This window comes from Heterocephalus glaber, unplaced genomic scaffold (assembly GCF_053883595.1).
Source record: "Heterocephalus glaber isolate CG9 unplaced genomic scaffold, H.glaber_assembly_v1.0 deba00001472, whole genome shotgun sequence".
Taxonomy (NCBI): domain Eukaryota; kingdom Metazoa; phylum Chordata; class Mammalia; order Rodentia; family Bathyergidae; genus Heterocephalus; species Heterocephalus glaber.
Genome location: NW_028258315.1, coordinates 6298602 through 6321863, shown reverse-complemented (window position 1 = coordinate 6321863; position 23262 = coordinate 6298602). Strand labels below are relative to the sequence as shown.

Here is a 23262-nt window from a genome sequence, read left to right as displayed (position 1 = left end):
ATAAATAGCATAAGAAACTGCAAAACCCAAACAAACACATGGAAATTGAATAACACCCTCCTGAACAACCAATGGGTCACAGAGGAAATTAAAGAATAAATTAGACAGTTTCTACAAGTAAACGATAATGCCAGTACAACATACAGAAATCTATGGGACAAAATGAAAGCAGTTCTACACGGGAAATTCATAGCAGTGAATGCCCATATTAGGAAAACAGAGAGAGCTCAAATAAATAACCTAATGCTGAACCTCAAGCTCCTAGAAAAAGAAGAGCATGACAAACCCAAAGCTCATACAAGAGAGGAAATTGTAAAGATCAGAACAAAAGTCAGTGCAACAAAGACTAAGAGAATGATACAAAAAATCAATGAATCAAAGAGTTTGTTTTTTGAAAGAATAAATAAAATCGATAAACCTTTACCCAACCTTATCAAAAAAAAGGAAAGGAAAGGCTCAAATCCATGCAATTAGGAATGAAAAAGATGAAGTCACAACAGACTCAGGAGAAATCCAGAGGATCATCAATACCTACTTCAAGAATCTATACTATAATAAGATGGAAAACACAGAAGAAATGGACAGATTCCTAGATACATACAAATTGCCAAAGTTAAATGAAGAAGATATAGAAATTCTAAACACCTCAATAACAATGAGTGAAATTGAAAATGTAATAAAAAAACTTACCAACAAAGAAAAGTCCAGGTCCTGATGTCTTCACTGCTGAATTCTACAAGACATTAAAAGAAGAACTATGGCCATTACTCTTTAAACTCATCAAGGAAATTGAAAGGGAAGCAAGGCTTTCAAATTCATTCCTGGAAGCAAGTGTTACTTTGATTCCTAAACCAGGGAAAGACCCAACCCAAAAAGAGAACTACAGACCAATCTTCCTAATGAACATAGATGCAAAAATCCTCAACAAGATACTGGCAAACAGAATACAGAGGGTCATCAAGAAGATCATACACCCTGACCAAGGGAGATTTATCCCAGGGATGCAAGGATGGTTCAACATTCATAAACCAATAAATGTAATACACTATATTAACAGAGTCAAGGACAAAAACCATATGATCATCTCAGAAAAGGCACTGGACAAAATCCAACACTCATTCATGATAAAAAAAAAAAAAGGCCTACAGAAAATTGGAATAGAAGGTCTTTATCTCAACCTGATTAAGGCTATCTATGAAAAACCAACAGCCAACATCATACTAAATGGTCAAAAACTGAAAACTTTCGTGCTAAAATCAGAAACAAGACAAGGATGCCCACTATCACCACTCCTGTTCAATATAGTTCTGGAAACATTAGCCACAGTAATTAGAAAAGAGAAAAAAAGAAAAGAAATTAGAAAAGAGAAAGAAATAAACGCTATAAAGATGGGAAATGAAGAAGTTAAAACTGCCATTATTTGCTGATGATACAATACTTTACATAAAAGACCCAAAAAACTCTGCCAACAGACTTCTAGATTTAATTGACAGATTCAGTAGAGTAGCTGGATACAAGGTCAACACTCAAAAAACAATAGCCTTCTTGTACACAAATAACAGACTCACTGAGAGAGAAATTAGGGAAATAATTCCTTTTACAATAGCATCCAAAAAAATGAAATATCTAGGACTCAATCTAACAAAGGAAGCAAAAGACCTCTACACTGAAAACTACAGCACTCTGAAAAACGAGATTGAGGAGGATATAAGAAAATGGAAAGACATCCCTTGTTCCTGGGTAGGAAGAACCAATATAGTGGAAATGGCCACATTTCTAAAACTGCTATATAGATTTAATGCAATACTGCATTAAATTGAAATTCCAACAATATATTTCATGGAACTAGAGAAAACAATTCAAAAAATTCATTTGGAACCAGAAGAGACATAGAATAGCAAAAGTAATTCTAGGCAACAGAGACATGGCTGGGGGTATCATAATACCCAACTTGAAACTATACTACAAAGCTACTGTGATAAAAACAGCAAGGTACTGGCAAAGAAACAGACCCGAGGATCAGTGGAATAGATTAGAAGATGCAAAAACTACTCCAGACATACTCAGCCATCTCATCTTTGACAAAGGAGCCAACCATCCTCATTGGAGGAAAGATAACCTATTTAATAAATGGTGTTGGAAAAACTGGATTTTAACCTGCCAAACATTAAAACTAGACCCATACTTATCACCATGCACAAAACTAAGATTGAAGTGGATTAAAGATCTAAATATTAAGCCAGAACCACTAAACTTGCTGGAAGATAAGTTAGGTAGAACTCTTGAATACATTGGCATAGGAAAAGACTTTATGAACTAAACCTCAGTGGCACGGGAACTAGCAGAAAGAATCAACAACTGGGATCTCATCTTATTAAAAAGCTTCTGCACTGCAAGAGAAACTACAAATAGAGCTAAGATATAATCTACAATGTGGGAAAAAATTTTCAGTAGCTGTTCCTCACACAAAGGAATACTATCTAGAATATATAAAGAATTGAAAAAAAATCAGGCCCCCCAAATTCAAAGACCCAATTCAAAAATGGTGATCTGAAATGAACAGACATTTCTCAGACAAAGAAGTAAAAGCAGCAAATAAATATATGAAACAATGTTCAACATCACTGGTCATTGGAGAAATGCAGATGAAAACAACACTAAGATTCCACCTCACCCCAAAAAGAATGGCTACTACTAAGAAATCAACCAATAACAAATCCTATCGGGGTGTGGGGAGAAAAGAACCCTTCTCCATTGTTGGTGGGAGTGCAGACTGGTGCAACCACTGTGGAAATCAGTATGGAGATACCTCAAAGAACTAGGACTGGAAGTCCCATTTGACCCAGCTATTCCCCTGTTGGGTATTTTCCCAAAAGAATTAAAAGAATCGTACCACAGTGATACATGTGCACCAATGTTTATAGCGGCACAGTTTGTAATAGCTAAAGCTTGGAAATAGCCCAAGTGCCCATCAGCTGGAAACTGGATAAAGAAGATGTGGTTTTTTAATAAAATGGAGTACCACTCAGCAATAAAGAATGAGAAACTAGAGACATTTATAGTCAAATGGATCCATATTGAGGACATACTTCAAGTGAAATAAATAGGAGTGAAGTAAATAATAGTGAAGTAAATACCAAATAGTTTCTCTAGTGTGAGAAACTGAAAGTGTAAATAAGGATTAAAATGAATAATTGATAATTTGAAATTGGAAGAAAAGGTCCAAAGGGGTAGGGGAAGTGGGAGGGGAAGGGGAAAGGAAAGAAGGTAAAGGAGAAATTATGAGAAAGGGAAAAAATGGATACAAAGTCTTTTCAAATAGGGAAGAGTTATCACTTCTCAGCCTTTTGGCTAAGATCAAGTGTAGTATCAAATAGTGAAAAGCAGAGCAGGTGAAGGGAGGACAGGGAATGGGGAAAAAATAAGAACCAAGATACATCATGTACAGGTACAAGCACCCAATGATAAATGTAAATGTATTGTATACCTAAAATGTACCAGTAAAAGAATTAAAGCAAAAAAAAAGAAAATAGAGTTGGGAGCTTGTTTGTAAACTTGGCAGCTAAAGGTTCAGTTCAGATGAACCCTCAAAATGAAATACCTCTTCTGTCAGATATATACTGAGATACCATGTATGGTTCTAAACATACCACTTAGCTGATTTATGGAAATAATGTAAATTACAGTTATGAAAATTCTTGAGTTTAAGCACACAAGCAATTGCATCTACTTGTGAATTCCCATGGTTTATACATCCCAAAGCAGTGGATCACATGTGAGCAGTTAAATCTCCTTAATGCTAATAAAGCCAGAATTTCCAAGTGAAATATCATGAAAATTCCCATTGATACAGGGAAAGGGCTAAAAACTTCAGTATTCTAGTAGCAAATTCCTACACATATTCATCAATAAGCCAAATGTGTAGTATAGTAGTCATTTGATTACACAATTATACAATTAAATATAACATAGCAAGAATTTAAAATGCCTTTGAATTGCTCTTGCCCATGCTTTAAAACCAGATAAATTCTCAGAGATTTTCAAAATTCTCAATCATACTAAGACTTAAATGTGACTCAAAGAAAGAATCTCTATAGAGGACAAAATTTAATCTCAAAGAAAGAATTATACGAGCTTAAAAATGTATAACCTCCTACAAGTATTTCTTCTTGCCTTGCTATTTATCTTTTACTTCAAATTGACTTTTATTCTGGAGAAATTCAGGCAAAATACCAAGAAGGGGTACAGAAAGAGTGGGCACGTGGGGACAGCACCCAGGGTGGGGCCTCGGAGCCCAGGCGGGATGCAGGGTTCCCGGGTGAGGGACGGGCAGCGCGGTGTGCACTGGCAGAGTCTGAGCACACTGGGCCCGGGAAGAAGGGCTCCAGGGCGAGGTGATGGCAGCAGCTCTGAACGAGCGGGCAGAACCCGAGCAGAATGAAGAAGCTCCTCAAAGGGGAGGGGCGCCAGCCCAACACAGGGTGCTGGGACAGAAAGGGTGATGTAGGTGTCCACGAACTGGGAGCGCTGCGGATCTGCGACATGGGCACAGCCAGGGGAGCCGTGCCAGGTGGAAGGCGGCACCAGGTGGTGACGAAAGCCCCGAGACCAGTGAGCAAGGTCTGCATGGCAGAGAGTGGTGATGGCCGCCCCCGCAAGCCATGGTAGGAAAGGCAAGCGACAGGGTCAACGCTGGTGACAGGAGGCTCGCAAGTGAGTAGACTACAGAGAGCTACAGATAATAATAATAACAAAATAAAAACAAAACTGATCTCTGCGTATTGAATTGGAATTGGAAGTATTAACATGAGCTCACAGCTTTTCACATACAGACACAGGCAGAGGTAAATATAAACGTGTATTTGTGCATGTGACACCTACCAGCATACCTCACAATAGCCACTGTTATTGGCACCCAGCAGCTATAGGCACAATTCCAACTTGTGTTCTTGTTCCTGCATACCATTTCCCACAGAAAGAAGCCAGGACTCTTTGGAGAAAGGTTAATTCCAGTATGGGGATGGTGAAAATACAAGATAAGCCTAGTTGATTTCATGGCAGAAAACGAAGACATATTCAAAGAATGATAAAGGCATGTGAAAGGGACACCGAAGCCAGGTTGATAACTGCTGACCACAGCCAGCACAATTTCCGCAGCAAAATAAAGTATAATCGATTATCACTCGGTGTTAAAGTTAATAGCCCTATTTATTAAGGCCCTAATTTGAAATGAAGAAAAGAAGAATGATTAGCAAGGTGGTGATCTTATATCCAATTGAATAAAATTGTAACTGGGCTAAATATTCCAATTAAAAGAGATGGTCAGAATGAATGAAAAAGAAGATCCCGCCAGGGTGGCGGTGCATGACTGTAACCCCAGAATGCCCTCTAAGGTGGGAGAATCACAAGTTTGAGCCCAACGCAGGCAACTTGGAGACTTAGAAAGACCCTGTTCCAAAATGAAAGAAATTTTTAGAGTGCCAGGGATGTAACTAAGAGCAAAGGCATTGGGTCTAATTCCCCAGTACTGAAAAAAAATGTTAGTTGCAAGAGATACATATTAACACATTAATATAAAGGCATAGATAGAATAAAAGTAAAAATGGTTCAAAAATATAAACATAGAAACCATAATCGTAAAAAAGCTGGGGTGGTTGTGTTAATAAGAACAAATAGACAAAGTCACAATTATATTTGGAGATTTCAATGCAAGTTTTTTTAGAAAATACAAGAAAAAGAAAGACTTCTCAACTTATTTTATAATGCCAGCAATATCCTGATAACAAACCCCAACGAATTTTAAGAAAATAAAATTGTACACTAATATCTCTCATAACTACAGATATAAAAAATCCTTAATGAAATATCAATAAATCAAATCCAGGAATACGCAAAAAACTTAATGTATCATAACCAAGTGAGTTTTATCTAAGGAATGCAAAGTCATTTGATGTTGGAAAAACCAATCAATGTGTAAGTCTGCATATTAACAAAATTAAGAAGAAAATTACAAGACCATATCTCAGTAAAGACAGAAAAGTCCCTTGACAAAACTAAGCACCTATTAATGATTAACAACAAATTTTGCCAAGTAAGACTAGAGCTTCCTTTGACTTCATAAAGCTTATATTGAACAGATGATTTATAGTGAGTGGCTGGACTCTCCCTTACGATAACAGGAAACAAAGAAGCACATCCTTTTTCAATGCTTTTAGCCAACACTGTAAATTAGCATCTTCTCTGGGACAATAATAATACAGACATATAAATTAGAAAAGAAGTAAAAATGTCTTTATTCAGAGATTCATAATTTCTGCTTACGAAATCCCAGGGATTCTAAAAAAAAAAAAAAGACTAACCTTAGATCCAATAAATAATTTAATAAGGTCATGGGATACAGGATCATTATATAAAAAGCAAATGTATTTCTATATATTAGCATAAAAATTTGGAAGAATACTCCAAAATTCTATTTACAGTTTTAAGCATAAGATAATTAAATATAGATTTAATAAAATATCAAAAGAGCAGCATACTGAAAACCATAAAATATTACAAAGGGTAAATTAAATAAATAAATAATAAACAAATACATAAAAGTGAGCTATACCCAAATAACCTGATGTCAAGGCTTACTATACAGCTACAATGGTCAAGATATTGGTTTACACATGACCCTCTAGTTCAATGTGATAAAATAATTGAGTCCAGAAATAGACCCACACTAATATGATAAATTCAATTTTGACCTAGATACCATAGCAGTTCCATAGAGAAAGAAAGCCTTTTTAAGAAATGGCGCTGGAACAATTGGATATCCACGTGTGGAATAAAATGAAACTTGCCTCATATCTCATAACATTTATAAAAATCAATTTGGGATGAATCAGAGATTTAAATGTAAACCCAAAAATGATAAAGCTTCTAGGAAAAAATAATATTTGGAAATGTCTGGTAATGTTCAGTGTTCAACACACATATATCTCATGAACTAGCAACTCTTCTTCTAAGAATATACCCAAGAGATATGAAAATATATGTACATAAAAAGAGATATACATGAATGTCAATAGCTGCTTTCTTCATAAGAGCCAAAAAAAAAAAAAACCTGGGGAAAATATCTTCAATAGGATAAAAGATAAAAAAAATTGTAGTTACATTCATGCAAAGAATATTCCTTAGCAATGAAAAGGAGCAAACTACATACAATGCAATCACATGAATGAATCATAAAATCATACTGCTGAAAAAAATCTGGGCACACTATATGATTCCATTTAAATGAAATTCAAGAAGAGGCAAAATCAGTCTGTTGATAGAGATCATTAAAATGGTTGCTTCTTGACCATACAGTTATAGGCAAAGATTACTTTAAAAGGGAATGAAGGATTTTCAATGATGAGCAAACAATCATTGGGGTGTGAGTTACACAGATGTGAGGTTCTCCACCCAAGTCACTTCTCCACTAATATCCAAGGATGGGACAAGGCTGCATGGCTAGTTTGACCACTTTGTGAGCTAATCTCTCAAAAACAAAACAAGCCTCGCCTATTAAACAAACTCACACCACCCTTGGTGAAAGCAGAGAGTACAACACATTAGTACATGATACTTAAGGACAGACCAGGCCTGGTGCTAGTGCAGAATTTTCCTCCAAACAAGTGAATGAGGTAAAAGAATCTATGTGAAAATTCCCCTTGACCTCTTTGTAGGGCCTGATCAGGTGCAAAATGGAAATATGTAAAATACACACAGAATGAAAACTTCTCAAAGACGGTCTTACCACAGAAATGTTGGTGCGGACATTCCTACACTTTTATTTCCTGTGAATTAATGAGCTACTTCCGTATTTCTCCTGACTAGTGATCACTACCGACATGCTTTAATTCCTGCTCTTGTTTTGTGAACCTTTCTGCTGCCCAACAATGACTGTCCCCACGAAGGCTGTGGTCACTATGCACTGCAAAGAGAATAAAAAAATAACATTGGGGAAAAAAGATTTGATACATATATGTGCCAGTTTCCACAACAAAAGTGACTATCATGTATCACAAACACACACTAATAAAAAGCAAAAAAATAAAAATAAAGATTGATGATGATATTTTTTTAAAAATAAGCTTCTAAAAAGAGATCCTAATAACTTTCTTGATGTTTTTTTTCAGTACTGCAGAGTGAATCCAGGGCCTTCACACTAAGCCACATCCCCAGCCCTTATTTTATTTTGAGACAGGATGTCTCCATGTTCCCCAGGCTAGGTTTGAACTTGTGATCCTCCTACCTCTGTCTCCCAGAGGGCTCGGATTACAGGCATGCATCACCAGACCTGGCCTGATTTCTTACTTTTATTGACCATGAAGTGCATGTCTGTCATAACTGGTGCTTACAGCAGGCTGTCTGCACCAATAGCATTTCAAAATCCATTGTAAGTGGGTTATGGGAGTTGGCTAGAAATATAAAGTAGCATTAAGTCTATTAGATTCTGGCATGATGCTGTGAAAAAAAATGCAGAAATATTCTCAATTCCCTACACTGTTTCTCCCACAATAAGCAGGATCAGAGGGGGAAAACGCTCACACCGTAAGAAAAGAGGTTCCTCTTGTCCTGGATTCCATCCAGCTGCAGGGTCCAGTGGTCAATTTAAGTGGTCCCCAAAAGCTGAACCAGGCAAAGTTGAGCCCCCTCATCTGAGCACCCCTGTCTGGTCATTTTGTGCCATGAACATTACACACTGTTGGGAATTTTTTTGTAGAACAAATGTCCTTTGACTCACAAGATGGCTCCAAATGTTGCTATCAGACTCTCAAAACACTTCCAGTACTTCAAATCCAGAGTCATTAATGTTGATTTTGAAGGTTAGATGTTTAGTGCAGTTATGAGTATCTCTGTAGTACTCTAGGTTTGTCTCTTTGGAAGAAAGCATTCTTTCATGGCAAAAAAAAAAAGGCAACATGCATATATTTTGAGTGTCTTTCCTCCATGTGTTTTCTCCCAGTTTTCTTTCCAAGTATTCACTGGTGTGTTTGAAGGTAATAAATTATCCATATCTTAGTGCAGAAAAGGCTGGCAATTTCCACCCTATACAGACCCTCAGGAAATAGCTATCTCTGGGTGTGGTGCACACCTGTAACCCCAGCATGCTGGAAGGCTGAGACAAGAGGATTGCAGTTCAAGTCCAGCGTGGGTAACTCAGTGATTTAGTGAGACCCTGTTGCAAAATTAAAAGGGGGCTGGGATCATAGCTCAGTGTGAAGGCCCTGGATTCAATACCCAGTACCTCAAAAAAAGGTGTATTCACACACACACACACACACACACACACACAAATCCCCATATCCCATAGTGAATCTCTGCATTTTTATGTTTCCTTGTTATCTATTTTGAATATAGGTTTTCAAAGCAGGAACAGGTCTCCGCAGCCCTTGATGCAGGCTCCAACCCTTCTCTCTCAGCTCTGCAAACTCTACTGTGTTTGATCGCAGTATCTGCCTGATCAACTGCCTCCCGGTGACCACCTCCCTGTGGACAGCTGCAATCAGCCTCCTGAATCAGCCCACGGACCCTCACACCCACCCAGACCGCTTGATGCACCACAGTGACGGCTCTCAGTCACAGTGTGACCATGGGACTCCTGCCTGTGTCCTCTGAGTTCAGCAGTCAGGACTCCTCTTCGGAAGCTTGTTAGAGTAACCAAAGGCTTTGGCCAGCCCCCTCTCTCCCCCTCATTCCCCCTCTCCCACTTCTGCCTATCTGCTAATTGATGCAGACATGCCACCTGTGCCACCTTCTTCTCTCTGGGGTCTGCACTTAATAAACTGCTTCTGTTATCTCATTCATTGTGCTGAGCTCCCTCCTCTGGGTCACCTGACAGACGTACCTGAACTGACCTCTATCCAGGGCAGGGCTCCCCTAGAAAGTGGCTGTCTGACAGGAATCAACTAGATGCTGTTCAGACAAGAGCCACAAGGGCATCTGCCAGCATAAACAAGTTTCCTGTGAGGACACCTGTCAGGGTCAGACACTCAGAAATGAGTCTGTCTTCTGGGATGAAGCATCCCATGCCAGGCTCATTGTAAACTCCATGGCCAAGCCCATCAGGGCAGAGCTAGAGTTTATAGCCCCTCTCCAGACAAAGACCTCAGGGCAATGAGAAGAAAATACACAGCCCTTTACTCATTTCTTTCCAAGAAAGGGTACTAAGAACTTAAGTCTCTGATTTTACTTCTATTTTCTCCCCTCCAGACAGTCACCTGTAGGCAGACTTTTCATCTCATGGATTTGCTGAAAGCAAAAGTGATCAATCTTAACTGTCCAAACATGAAATTTGTTACTTGTAACCAAATAAAGACACTAGTTATAAAAATAGAGCTTATCACCAAGGCCTGTGATGATCTTGGCCATCGGCAATGACTGTCATAGTTGCAATGTTGTTGAGGGAACTCCAGGGATCATGTTCCCTGGTGAAGAGACACGACTGACCTCAGTCTCCAACGACCGATTTGACTGGGCCAGTGTTAGAGTTTCTGCCAATCTGGAAAGCTGTCACTCAAAGCAATCTCTGACCATTTATTCTTGGACAGGCAGGCATGAGACACAATTGCTCCCCTTATACCAGTAAGGGAGAAGGGGCTGAGAGTATCAGCTATTTCACTTAGCCTAGAAATTCCCATAGACGTTGTAGCTTGTCTCACATAGCCTAGTGTTCAAAGCATATACATATAATGAAACCAATGAAAATTGTTCTATTAATGTCTCATTTTATGCAATCTAAACTAGTACTATTTCAATATGTAAAATAATGGATTTCTTTCCTATGACTTCTTTAACAAGTTATCACCAACTTAGTGGATTGAAACAAGAGAATTATATTATCTGGAGGTCAGAAGTCTGAAATGGGTCTCACTGGGCTAAGCTAAGTGTTAGTGGGATTACCTTCCTTTCTGGAAAATATCCAGCCTGTAGAGCTGCCCACACTCCTTGGCTTGTGGCCTCTCTTCCCCCACCAAAGCCAGCAATGGCATAGGGTCTCACATCCCAACCCTTTGACACTGCCTCCTCTGCTCCCCTTTCACATTTATGGTCCCTTGTGATGATATCAGGGCCACCAAGATAATCCAAATAATCTCTTTACATGAGATCAGCAGATTAGCAACCTAAATTCCCTCTGCGACCCAATTCCTCCTTGTCATGCCACAGAACAGGTTCTGGGGAGTCAAAGTCCATGATCATTCCAGCAACTCATGGAAGATGGTGCCAGTCTCTGGGTTGTTCTGTGGCTCCATTCAAGAGAATTTCCAGCAGGGGTGATATGACCCCCAAAGAAGGATATACTGGTAGGTACTAGGGCCGGAGTGAAGAATCACAAGGTGCCAGTCCTAATTTATATAATCTGGGCCAAATTTGGAGGATCCTACAGGGGTGCCCATCATATCTACCACAGTCCAGTAAGACCTCTCTTACTTCTTCTTTTCCCTCCCCAGTGATCTGCTCCCCACCCAACCTTTTCACCTTGGACAAACCAGAGAGAGTTTAGTAATTAGATGAAGAGAGCTAGAAGAACTGGGCTGGCAGACAAAGAAGAAGGTAGCTGTCCCTACCATGCCTTACTGGCTTCCTCTTTGAAGCAAATAGCCAGAGAGAAAGAAAGAATATAAATTCAGTGTTCCATGATTTTGAGAGTCAATTAGATATTTGAATTTATGAATGGAGACTATTTCTCCATCTTAAATGGACCCCATTGTTGTTATTATCTGAGAGTGGCTGGGAGAAATGGTGAATCCCAAGGATATTTCAAGCAGGACCCAGAAAGTCCCTACCCTACAGTAGGGTTTGTACTGTCATTAATGGGACAGAATAGGGAAGAATGACTGTACCTTGTAATTGCCTTTAGTTTAGAGAAATGGTTGCAAAAGACCCCTTGAGGGAAGGCGATATGTCAGATTCACTTTTTATCCCTGTAGTGAAATAGATAAAGTAGGGTATCAACTAATCATTCATTCATTTGTCCATTCATTAATCAACAAATATTTGCTAAGTTACCATCATGCACCCTGTGCTGATTGGACCCAGGATTTCTTAGCTAATACAGTTTGCCCAAGGATGCTTCAGCATTTTCAACAGGAAGAAAGTATGACTGAGCCAAAAAAAGCTCCCTCCTCTCACATATCCATCTCCTGTGATGGTTTTGGTTTCCTTGTTTGGCCTAGTTCTGGTTGGAATGGAAGCCCTGCTTCATATTTAATAGAGGCTTTGTTCTCCCTTCACACAGTGTATTGATCATTATAATTGGACCTTTTTGCTTTTTCCCAAACTACATTACCCACATTAACAGCTAACTTAAAATGCCATTATGAAACCATATAGGTCTTAGTGGAAGAGAAAGAAAAGAGGAAATGAGCCTCTCCGAATGCAATCTTTTCCAGTAAGGAGCCTCTGTGGATGGAGAAGCCTGGCAGGGTTTGTTTTTCTGCCTCTCCTAGCTGTGATCCCCCAGAGGTTTCTAGCAGCCAGCTGACGGTCTGTTCAGCTTTGCCCTGCAGACCCAAGTGCTGGAATGTGATGGGGTGGGGCCCCTGTTTCCTTGTTCCTCTCTTCCTGTATCTCCATACATAGACATAACCATTTGTGTGCTGTCCTGGGCCTCCTCTGCTCCATTAGGGGAGACAAGGGGTGTACTCAGCCCTCGAGAAGCTCCTAGGCCTCAAGATAGACCTCTTTTTCGTGGCTCTCTCTTTAGTATCCGTGGACTTGCCTGACAAAGGGCCTATCTGGCCGTTCTGATCCCCCGAGTTGTGGTTTGACTTTTTCCCTAGTAACAAGAAGAGTTGGGATAGAGGTAAGTATTTTGAGTTTTTTTTAAAAAATGCATACTACTAGGCAAGCATGATGCAGAGACAGGAGGGAGCTTAAAAGCAAAGGCAATCCTGCACAAGGAATCTAGTCTGGTGGCAGAATGCTGGCTGGCTTCTCCAGTCACAGCTTCTGTGTCTGCCACTCCTTTCCTTCACTCTGTGTAGCCTGGGTCTCCCCTCCTTCTACATGGCCAGGAATACGTTCCTTCCACTTCTCTGAGTTCTTAGGTAACTATTATGTTTGTTAGCATTTCTAATTGCTCATCAATTGTCCCCTCCTGCTGTTTGATACAAATGCTATGGGAATCCTCTTCCTAAATAGAACTGTCCTCTTTCTCTTTCTATTCTTTGTTCACACTTTTAGCATACAGGATAAAACCTATGTTCCTTAACATTCTCCACAGTTCGTTCTAATTTTATTTGCATCTTCCCTTCCTACCTTCTTCCCTACCCCCAGCCATTGCTATATTTGCTATGTCTGGTCCTTTGGGCAGCTAGACTCTGTCATTCCCTGATAAGAAGCTATACTCTGTTCAGGTTGAACTCTTCTCCTTCATATCACAGGTAGATATTCTACCCACACTTCATGACCCTTCTCAACAACTCTCCCTACATCACCCTTCCCTCTACTACCACCTGAGGATTTGATCTGATTGGTGTCTTCATGTAACCTTGATCTTTGTATTAATCCAGGTCCTTCAGAAAAACAAAACCAGAAGGATGTGTGTACCTCCCTTGGATAAGTACCTCCCATGGTACCTATGGAAGACAGGTTCCTAGATCCCATTTGGACAAACAAATTAAAGGATGCTCAAGTCCTTTATATAAATGGCATTATATTTCCATAGAACCTCCACTTGCACATACCTCCATACACTAAACCACCTCTATATTACTTAGTTAATACAATGTAAATGTTATGTAATAGGTGTTATTATGTTTTGGCTAAGGAATAATGACATTCAAATTATTCCCCTTTCTTTATTTATAAACCTGGAAGATGGCACTCTGCACAGTCTTTCATCTTGCAGAGGTAGAAACAGACATCAACCCCTGGATTCTGTGTGACCCAGGAAACAAATACCAGCTTCTCTTGGTTCAGCCACAATCCTCCACCCTTCTTCCTGAAGGTGCTGTCTTGCTAATTTCTAATCTCCTTCCCTAAATGCTTGGCCTTCAGTTATCCATTCTGAAAGGTAGATAGTGGCTGAACAGTGATAAAACTCCCTCAGAAATCTCCTTGGTTATACCCACAAGAATGGTATCTTAATTACCATTAGTCGCTCTAACAAAATATCACAGACTGTGTAGTTTAAACAATAGAAATTGAACTGTCATAGTCATGGAAACTAGAAAGTCCAAGATCAAGGAAGCAGGAGAATTCTGGTCCCAGTAGGCCTGCTTACTCTGGCAGCAGACTCTGGCATTGTCCACATCATGCTGGGTTTTCAGCAAAATATAAGAGTTGTGGGGTCATAGAGGCTTCCATCTAGATTTCAAACAAAGGCCTGGAAGGTCAGGAAATGTATAATAGGATCAGAGTTCCTGTGTGCAGGGACAGATAGGGTGATGCATGAAGCTGTGAGAGTGAAGCTGAAGCTGGAGTGGAGACCCCAGGAAGTTAGAGATCCCAGGAACATGGAGCATCTTCTGAGGAAGTAGGCAGTGAGCAGAGTCATTCCAAGAGAGAGGCCCAGTGGGCTATATCCAGTAAGGCTATGGGGTAGGACTGCACAAGCTTTTTGGAACTCACATCTCCCCACCCCATGTCTCAGACATTAGACACAGAGTTACATAACATTGTCCTGGTGGGTTTCAGTCTTACTTTGGTCTAATTCTCTTTTTATATTTTCCTGTACCTGCTGTACAGAATGGAAATATTTACCCTGTTCTTGTTCTACAGTTGTATATTGGAAATATATAATTTGCTTTTTGAATTTTACAGGTATTCATAGCTAAAAGTTTGCCTTGAGTCTCACAGAGACTTAGACTTGGGCTTTTGAGCAATGCTGGAACGGTTAAATCTTTGGTGATCTTTGCAAATGGACTGAAATTATTTTGCATTATAAGGAGGACATGAACCTTGGGGGCCAGGGGCAGAACGTAAATTGGATGTAAAATGTCTCCCAAAAGCCATGTGCTGGGAACATGGTTGCCAGGAATGGGCTTTTGGAAGAGGATTGGATCATGATGCTTCTAATTTCATCAGTGGATTCATAATTTGATGGCATTATTGGAAGATGATGGAAACGTAGGAGCTAGAGCCTAATTGGATGAAGCAGATCACTGGGGGCATGGCTTAAAGATTGTATCTTGTTCCTTTCCCCTTCTTTTCTGGCTCTCTCTCTCTCTGTTCACTTCCTGGCTGCCTAACTTCCTGTATTCCTGAGGCGAGTGCCTTTCTTCTACCGTGTTCTGGATGATGTTCTGAGACACTATTGGCGCAGAAACAATGGAGCCAGTCAACCATGACTAAAATCTCTAAACCTATAAGCCAAAATAAATCTTTCTTCCTTTCAGTTGTTTATCTCAGGTCTTTTTTCACAGCAATGAAAAGCTGACTAACACAAGAAGATTCAGAGTCTGGTGAGGTCTGGTGAGGCCTCCATGGCTGAGTCAGGAAGCAAGCTCTCTAGGACTTCTATCATTAATTCCACTCCTGAAGACTGTACCATTTTGTCTTCATCTAATCCTAATCACTTCTGTGATGGTTTATTTTGAGGGTCAATTTGACTGGATTAAGGTATGCTTAGGGAGCCGGGAAAGCATTTCTTTGGGTGACATTTTCAACATGTTTTTCAGAGAAGATTGATGTGTGGGCCAGCAAACTAAGTGGCTAGCGTTACTCAATCAGCTAGGAGCCAATAAGAATAAAACAGAAGAGAAGAAATTCTCTTGTGCTCACTCTCTCTCTCACTCTCTCTCTCTCTCTCACTCTCTCTCTCACTCACTCCCTCCCTCCTTTCCTCCCTCTCTCTCCCTCATTCAACTTGCACCAGCTATTCTCTTAAAGCTCTCAAAACATCAAACATGGACTGGCTGGGAGTTTTACCATTCTCCACTTGGTTCTGAGGCTTCTAGTTTCTTAGAGAAAGTCACACTACCAACTTCTCTTACTCTTCACCTTCATGGCTAACATGGAACTTCCAGTCTCTGATTGTATTGGTTAGCTCTATTTCATTATAACAAAATACCTGAGATAATCAACTTAAAAATAAGAGAGTATTATTCTGGCTCACGATTTCAAAGTTTTCAGTTCATGATCAGTTGTCCCTGTGGCTCTGGGGCCTGTGGTGGGGCAGGACCTCATGGTGGGGGCACATAGGAGAGAAAAATTGCTCACCTCATGGAAGCTAGGAAGCAAAGACAGAGGAAGTGGCAAGGGTCCCGATTTCCCCTTAAGGTCATAACCTCAATGACCAAATTTCCACCAGGTCTCACCCCACTAAAAGATCCTCTATCTCCCTGAAATTGTCCAAGCTGGTGACAGAGTCTTTAACACACAAACCTTCAAGAAAAGCTTATCCAAATCAGAGCAGTGATCATGTGACCCAATGATAGATAGATAGATAGATAAATAGATAGATAGATAGATAGATAGATAGATGATAGATTCCTGCTTCTCTGGAGAACCCTAACACACCTCCTGAACCCTTACTTTCTAATGCCATCACACAGTGGGATAGGGTTTCAACACGTGAGTTTGAAAGAACACAAGCATTCAGTCAATAGCAGATATTCTCCTGGTTCACTCTGAAATGTGCAGTTGGCTGGCATCCAGCCCTCTGGATTCTCAAATTGAGCCTGATCCATTTTAACATCCTTGTATATTGTACATATAAATAACTAATATTTACATGGTGCTCCCCAGTTTAATCAAATAACCCCTCAAGTGATAAGATACATAATGGCTTCAATGGAAATCAATAAGATCCATATGAAACAAAGGGATGTGTTTAGAGTTTAGAATTCTAAAAGAAAGAAAGATCTTTTCATTGGAGGCTTGTGTCACTGTTAACAAAGTACTGCAGGATTTATTCAAATTCATCAAGAAATGTTCTCTCCTCACATCTTCCACAAGTAAGTTTTCAGGATACTCAGCCACTCAGGCCACTTCTAGCTCTCCTCTCAGCCTCACCCTGGCCTCTCCCAATTTTTCTCATACTCCTGTACCCACTTTTCACCTCCCCTTTAATACTTCCCAAAACTTATAATTTACCCTGTCTTGTTTGAGACTGTAAAAATGAACACCAGCTGCCATACCATCACTCTGGGGATCCATACTGAGAGTTAAACAGTGGTCTCTCAGACCTAAGTCTCAGTGTGCCACAGCCTGATTTTCCACTGTGAGGAACAGAGGAATATGTAAGTAATGAAGCCACATCATGGTATCCCTGGGGCACGGCTATATGTGACTTGTGGGCACAGCATCACCTTCTGACCTTTAACCCTGACCAAACCATAGGTACAGCTACACCCAGATGCCCATGGAATACAAAATCTCCAATGTTTAGGTTTGAATGCTTGTGTCCTTGCCAAAACTCATATTAAAATGCAATGGCCTGTGTAAAAATATTACGAGATGGGTCTTTCAAGAAATGATTAGATCGTGAGGTGGAGCCTTCTTGAGTGGGATTATAAAAGGGCTTCCCTCGTAACAAGGTTTGAAAAAGGGAATCGTCTCAGTTAGGGTTTACTAAAAAAAGATTTAATGTAAAATAATATAAGATTTACTATAAAATGCACACATATATGAAGGATTTACTAAGTAAGACTGCAATGGGTGCCTGTGGAATCAAGGTGAAAGAATGTAAAATGGCCACTGGAGTGCTGAAGAGTTGGAGAATCCAGTCAAAGGTTGAAGGCCTGGAGCTCACTGCAGAGTCTGGTGAAAGTCCATGTAGAAAAGCCGAAGGGTTTGCGTTGGAATGCTGAAAAGTCTGTGCTGGGAGCCCGAAGGACTAGAGACTAACATCCAAAGGCCTCGGCAAAGACCAATCAATACTCCTCTGAAGAAGCAAAGGGAGAGACTTCCTTCTTCTTTCCCTTTTTATTCTGTCCAGGCTCAAAGCCTGTTGGGGTGGGGCTTCCACCTCAGTTGGTGGCCTTCGTGGCAATCGTCCACAGACACACGCATAACTGCACCCCACTAATTGACTAGGCGTTCCTTAAGCTGTTCACGTTGACGTATCACAATCAACCATCAGAGTTCTACCCTTTGTCCTTCTGCCTTCCTCCACTTGAGGACGCAGTGTTCCTTGTTCCTGCCATCCTGAGGACACAGTGCTCAAGACACTCTCTTGGAACCAAAGACCAGACACAGACCTCATAGTGTTTTCATCTTGGACTTCCCACATTCCAGAACGGTGAGAAATAAATTTCTGTTCTTTATAAATTTCACATTCTGACTGACTGGTGCAACCACTGTGGAAATCAGTGTGGAGAGTCCTCAAAAAATTACGATTTTTGACCCAGCTATTCCCCTGCTGGGTATCTTCCAGAAAGAATTAAAAGCAACATACCACAGTGATATATGCTCACCCATGTTTATAGCAACACAGTCTGTAATAGCTAAATCTTGGAAACAGCCCAAGTGCCCATCAACCGATGAACACATAAAAAAGATGCAGGGTTTTTTATACAATGGAGTACATCTCAGCTATAAAGAAAGACAAACTTGAGGCATTTATAGCTAAATAGATGGCCTCGAGATTATACTCTTAAGTGAAATAAGTTGGGCACACGTGTGTAAGTATCACATTGTCTCTGTGGTGTGAAAAACTGAAAGAGTAAATGAGGATTAAAATGTATAATAGCTATTGGGAAATGGGAAGAAATTGTTCAAAAGGAAATGAAAATTGTGAAGGGGGAGAGAGTAAAAAAGGAAGGGAAAAGAAAAAAGAGCAAAGAAGGAAAAAAATGGAAACAAAGGTTTTATAAATAGGGACAGGAGAAGAGGTGGAAAGGAGGGGAGAGGACCAGGAGAAAAAGAGAAATCGAGATACACCATGTACAAGTACAAATTCCCTTTGATGAATGCGACCACTATGCATATCTAAATTGTACCAATAAAGTTAATTAAATAAATAAATTTCACACTCTACAGATTTTATTATACCAACACTAATGGACTAAGACACTCAGGAATATAAATCTGATCCCAAGACCTCAGCTCTTCTCCATCCCGTTCCAGAGAGCCCTGCTAATTCCCTCCTCAAATTAAGTTCAAATAAAATTTTTGAGTTAGCCAAGCATGGTACCATGTGCCTGTAATCTCAGCACTCTGGGAGGCTGAAGCAAAAGGATTGCAAGTTCAAGCCCAACCTGGAAAATTCAGTGACTTAGAAAGGCCTTGCCTCAAAATAAAATTTTTAAATGGGCTCAAGGTGCAGCTCAGTGCAAAAAAGTCCTTGGTAAAGACTCTAATACCAAGTAGTAGTAGTAGTAGTAGTAATAATATGACTCCGCCAGGATTAAGAAGTGGTTCTGTGATGTTGCGGCATTCATCTGCCCTCCTACACAGCACGTGTCTCACCTGTAAACCCAACTCCAACGTGCCTTGATTCTGTAATCTACCATCCAGCACACATCTGCAGAAACTAATGCAGAGACTTTCAATATTGATAAAGCTTGCCCCTCACTGCCCAGGCCCTGGCCAGAAAACATTAAACATTCAGGAAAATGCATATAGCTAATTGCTAAACAGCACTCTGTTGCTGGACTCTCCGTGAGGGGCCAGTAAATGGAGCATGTGAGTAATTTTATAGCACAAAGAAAATTGCCTCCGATTCTATAGCATGTATTCTCCACAATGCTAATAAGTGACTTGGCTACATTTCCTTCCTCACCACCCTAACACTGCAGCCCTGTAACTGCCTGGAATGCCCTGAGGCCAACCTTGATCTCGGAATTCCAAAGAGATCAGTGTCCTCCTAGAATTCCATTCTCCTCACACTCCCTGGCCCTCTGCACTCCACGAGAGCTCTCTTCTCCTGACAACATCTCTGATGCCCTTTCTTTCACTCCTTCAGCCACATAAACACCCTTTTCTCCAAATTTTCTTGCTAGTATCTTCTCTGCCTTTCCTAGACCCTCTGCGTGGGCCACATCTCCTTCCAGGCCGTCCCCAGTCCCACCTCTCACCTGAGTTCTCATCCAAACTTACTAAACCCCATTTGGTACTTGAATGCTGTTTTGGCTGCTGGTCTTTTTTTTGAGAGACTTCTGAAATCGAATCATTCTGGTGGCAGATAGAACGTACCCCACTGTAAGTTGAAAGAGCCAGGTACAGTGGTCCTATCTTATCCTCCAGGACTTATTCCAAGACCTCAGTGGTTGCCTGAATCCATCACTAGTGTAAATGCTATAGTTACTGCATTCTTTCCTGTGCAAACATACCTATGATAAAGCATAATTTATAAACTGGCTACAATAAGACATTAATAACAATAACCAAAAATAGACCAATTACAGCAATAAACTATAATAAAAATGAATATTTATCCCCCCACTACCACTACAGGGTGATGAGCAAATACAGCACAGATGTGGTGCAGAAAGGGATGAATCATGTCCCACGATGTCTCAGGTAGGACAGAGCTGGATGATGCAGGATTTCATCATACTACTCAGAGTGGCAATTGAAAAACGCATGAATTGTTTATTTCTGGACTCTTCCATTGTTATTTCTGGTCTGTGGTTGACCATGGGTGACTGAAATTGCAGAAAGGAAAACCACAGAGCAGGGGACAGCTGAACTTGCTTTCCCAGCTGCCCTTCTATGTGGCAGGTGCCCCAACCATGATCTAAGGAAGCAAAGACCCAGAGCCCTGGTGGTGGTGGTGACTGCAGAAGTGACTGTGAGTGTCAGGAGCCCCAAGTGCAAGCCACAGTGTCCAGGGCTTAGAGGTGGCACCTGGGTGACCTCAGCGTGGGCTGCGCTTCCAGCGGGGAGTCTGAGCCTGGCTCTGGAGACAACCCAAAGGCTTCATAATTGACTCCATCTCCTTTCAAAAGTCCCTTTGCCTCTTAAATCAGAGTTGTTTTCATTTACTTCCAATTAAGAATTTTAACTTACACAGTTTCATCATCTCAAATTCAACTTGTCTAAAATTGAATTCTGTCTTCTCTCTAAAACCTGTTATTTATTGTAAAGGTTTTTTTTTTCTAATGACATCATTCTTCTACTCTCCCAGACTGTAATTTCAGAGATATTTAACTTTCCTGACTCTCTTTCCCCAAACATCAGTTCACTCAGCAGATGCTATGATAATACCATACTCATTCAGCTCTTTGTTTTGTCTTCTAATTTTTTCTAATTTTATCTAGCATTATACTATGCAGGAAACTGTATTCTATCTGGTCTCCCTGCCTTCAAGTCTTCTGCCTTCCTTTTCTTCTTAACATGTACTAATTGTACATAATAATGGGGTTCAACTTGATTATTTCCATACCTGCATACATCATGCACAGATCAAATCCAATCTCCCTTTTCCCAACTCTTCTACATCCTCAGCTTTGTGTTTCTGTGAACAAATACCTGCGAAAATCAACTTAGAGGAGGCAAGATTTACTTTGCCTTACAACTTCAGAAGTTCCAGGTCACAGCTGGCTGACTCCATTGCTTGAGGCCTGTGATGAGGCAGGAACACCCAGTTGAGAGGATGTGGCCCCAGCTCCTACTAAGCCCACTTAGCTAAGGACTTGCCAATGATTAATCCTCTTGATGACTACAAAGCCTTCATGGTCCAATCGCTTCTCAAAAGCCCATCAGATGGCAACCAACCATCAACACAATATGCCTTCAGGGTGACATTTTGGATCCCAACCATGATATTTCCCAATCCCTAGTAATTACTGTTCTACATTTGGGTCAACTATCTTTGGCTTCCATATAGGAAAGAGAACATGCAGTATTTATCTTTCTGTTTCTGGTTTATTAATTTAATGTAATGTCCTTCAGTTTCAATGTAACTATTATTTTGCGGCAAATTACAGGATTCATTCTTCTTTATGGCTATGGAATCCTCCATGATGTATATATCACATATTCTTACCTATTCATCTGTTGCTGGGCACCTAGTTTGATTCCACAGCTCAGCTGTTTGGGATAGTGTATCAGCAAGCATGGGCATACAGGCATCACTCTGGTATGCTGCTTCATTTCCTTTGGATTTATACCCTAAAGTGGGATAGGTGGATCACATGGTAGATCTATTTTTAGTTTTTTGAGGAACTTCCATACTGTTCTACTAATAATTCACCATTCATTTTAAGTTTATATCCATTTAAATCCCCACAAAAGTACTTCGCATTGGATTTTAAAATCTTATGTAGGGCTCCCTCATCTCACAAGGCAAGTTTCAAACAGGTTATACTAATTTAGAAGCCAACTGATCCTTTCTTCTTGGGTTTTCCCTTCCATAATCTGTCTTTATTTTTGCCCCACAATAAACTGGATAAAGAGCCCAACCCCAAATATACCAAACATACAAAACATTGTGACTTGTTGGTGAGCATCTCAGACCTTGGGAATGCCATAGGCCATATGGACCAGTTCACACTGCACACAGTGGAGATCTACACCAGACATCCGTCTCCTGAGTCCTTCCTTAGCCATGGAGCCATAAGATCTTGCATGGCTTTTCCCTCTACCTGACCCTTTCCCCAGCTAACACTCAACTCTCTGGGCTAGTATCCCCTCCTTGAAGGGTTACACAGGCCAGTGTGGCTCCATGACAGCAGCAGTGTATAGTGGTTATGAGTGTGGACTCATGGGCCACCTTAGAAGGGTCCCAATCTTAGTTTGGCCACTTATGTGCAGATGACCTCAAGCATGTTGCCTGTCTCTTGTTGCTCAGTTTACCCCTGTGTGTCTGTTCATTGGCAAGATGAAAATAATAACAGAACCCACCTAGTCAGGGTGATTGTGAGGACTAGAAGAGTGGATAGGTGTAACTCTAATGTGCTCAGGCTGATGCCTGGCATGGGATACATGTTGATTACCATTGCCTCTCAGCTTCCCAGGCACAGAGCTGAACATCCTGTCTGTTGAAGCAAACTAGAGATGGTATTCTGTGTGCTTTCCATAAAGACTTAGACAAAAAAAAATCCTAAAAAAAGACACAACCGTATGAAGTAGATTTCAATTTCCTTATTTTTATAGTGAGTCAGTGAAGCCAAATTAATATTCTTTAGCAGTCTAATATATTGCTTTTAACCCTCAATGTTATTTTAACTCATAGGAAAGTGGAAAATACCAACACAAATTTGTAATTGTCATAAATATTTTGCCCCTCAGATTTTCTGAAACTTGCCCTCCTGAAATACTAGGACTCCCTCTAAATATGTAGCTTATTTTTTTCTTAAATAATTATGAAATATTTTAAACACAGAAAAGTATTAAAAAACC

The 23262-nt window shown here is 40.3% G+C and overlaps 1 long non-coding RNA gene across 3 annotated transcripts in view; it reads right to left on the bottom strand.

The window, feature by feature from the left end:
- Positions 1–23262, bottom strand: part of LOC147826170 (uncharacterized) — a 54482-nt gene that overhangs the window by 16817 nt on the left and 14403 nt on the right. For 2 of the 3 annotated variants that reach the window (XR_015439294.1, XR_015439296.1), the window contains exon 4: positions 16492–22032. The exons of the other annotated variant lie outside the window; for it this stretch is intronic. This is a non-coding gene — a long non-coding RNA (uncharacterized LOC147826170). Of the gene's footprint in view, positions 1–16491; positions 22033–23262 lie in introns of those variants that run through there. 3 annotated transcript variants of the gene reach the window in all.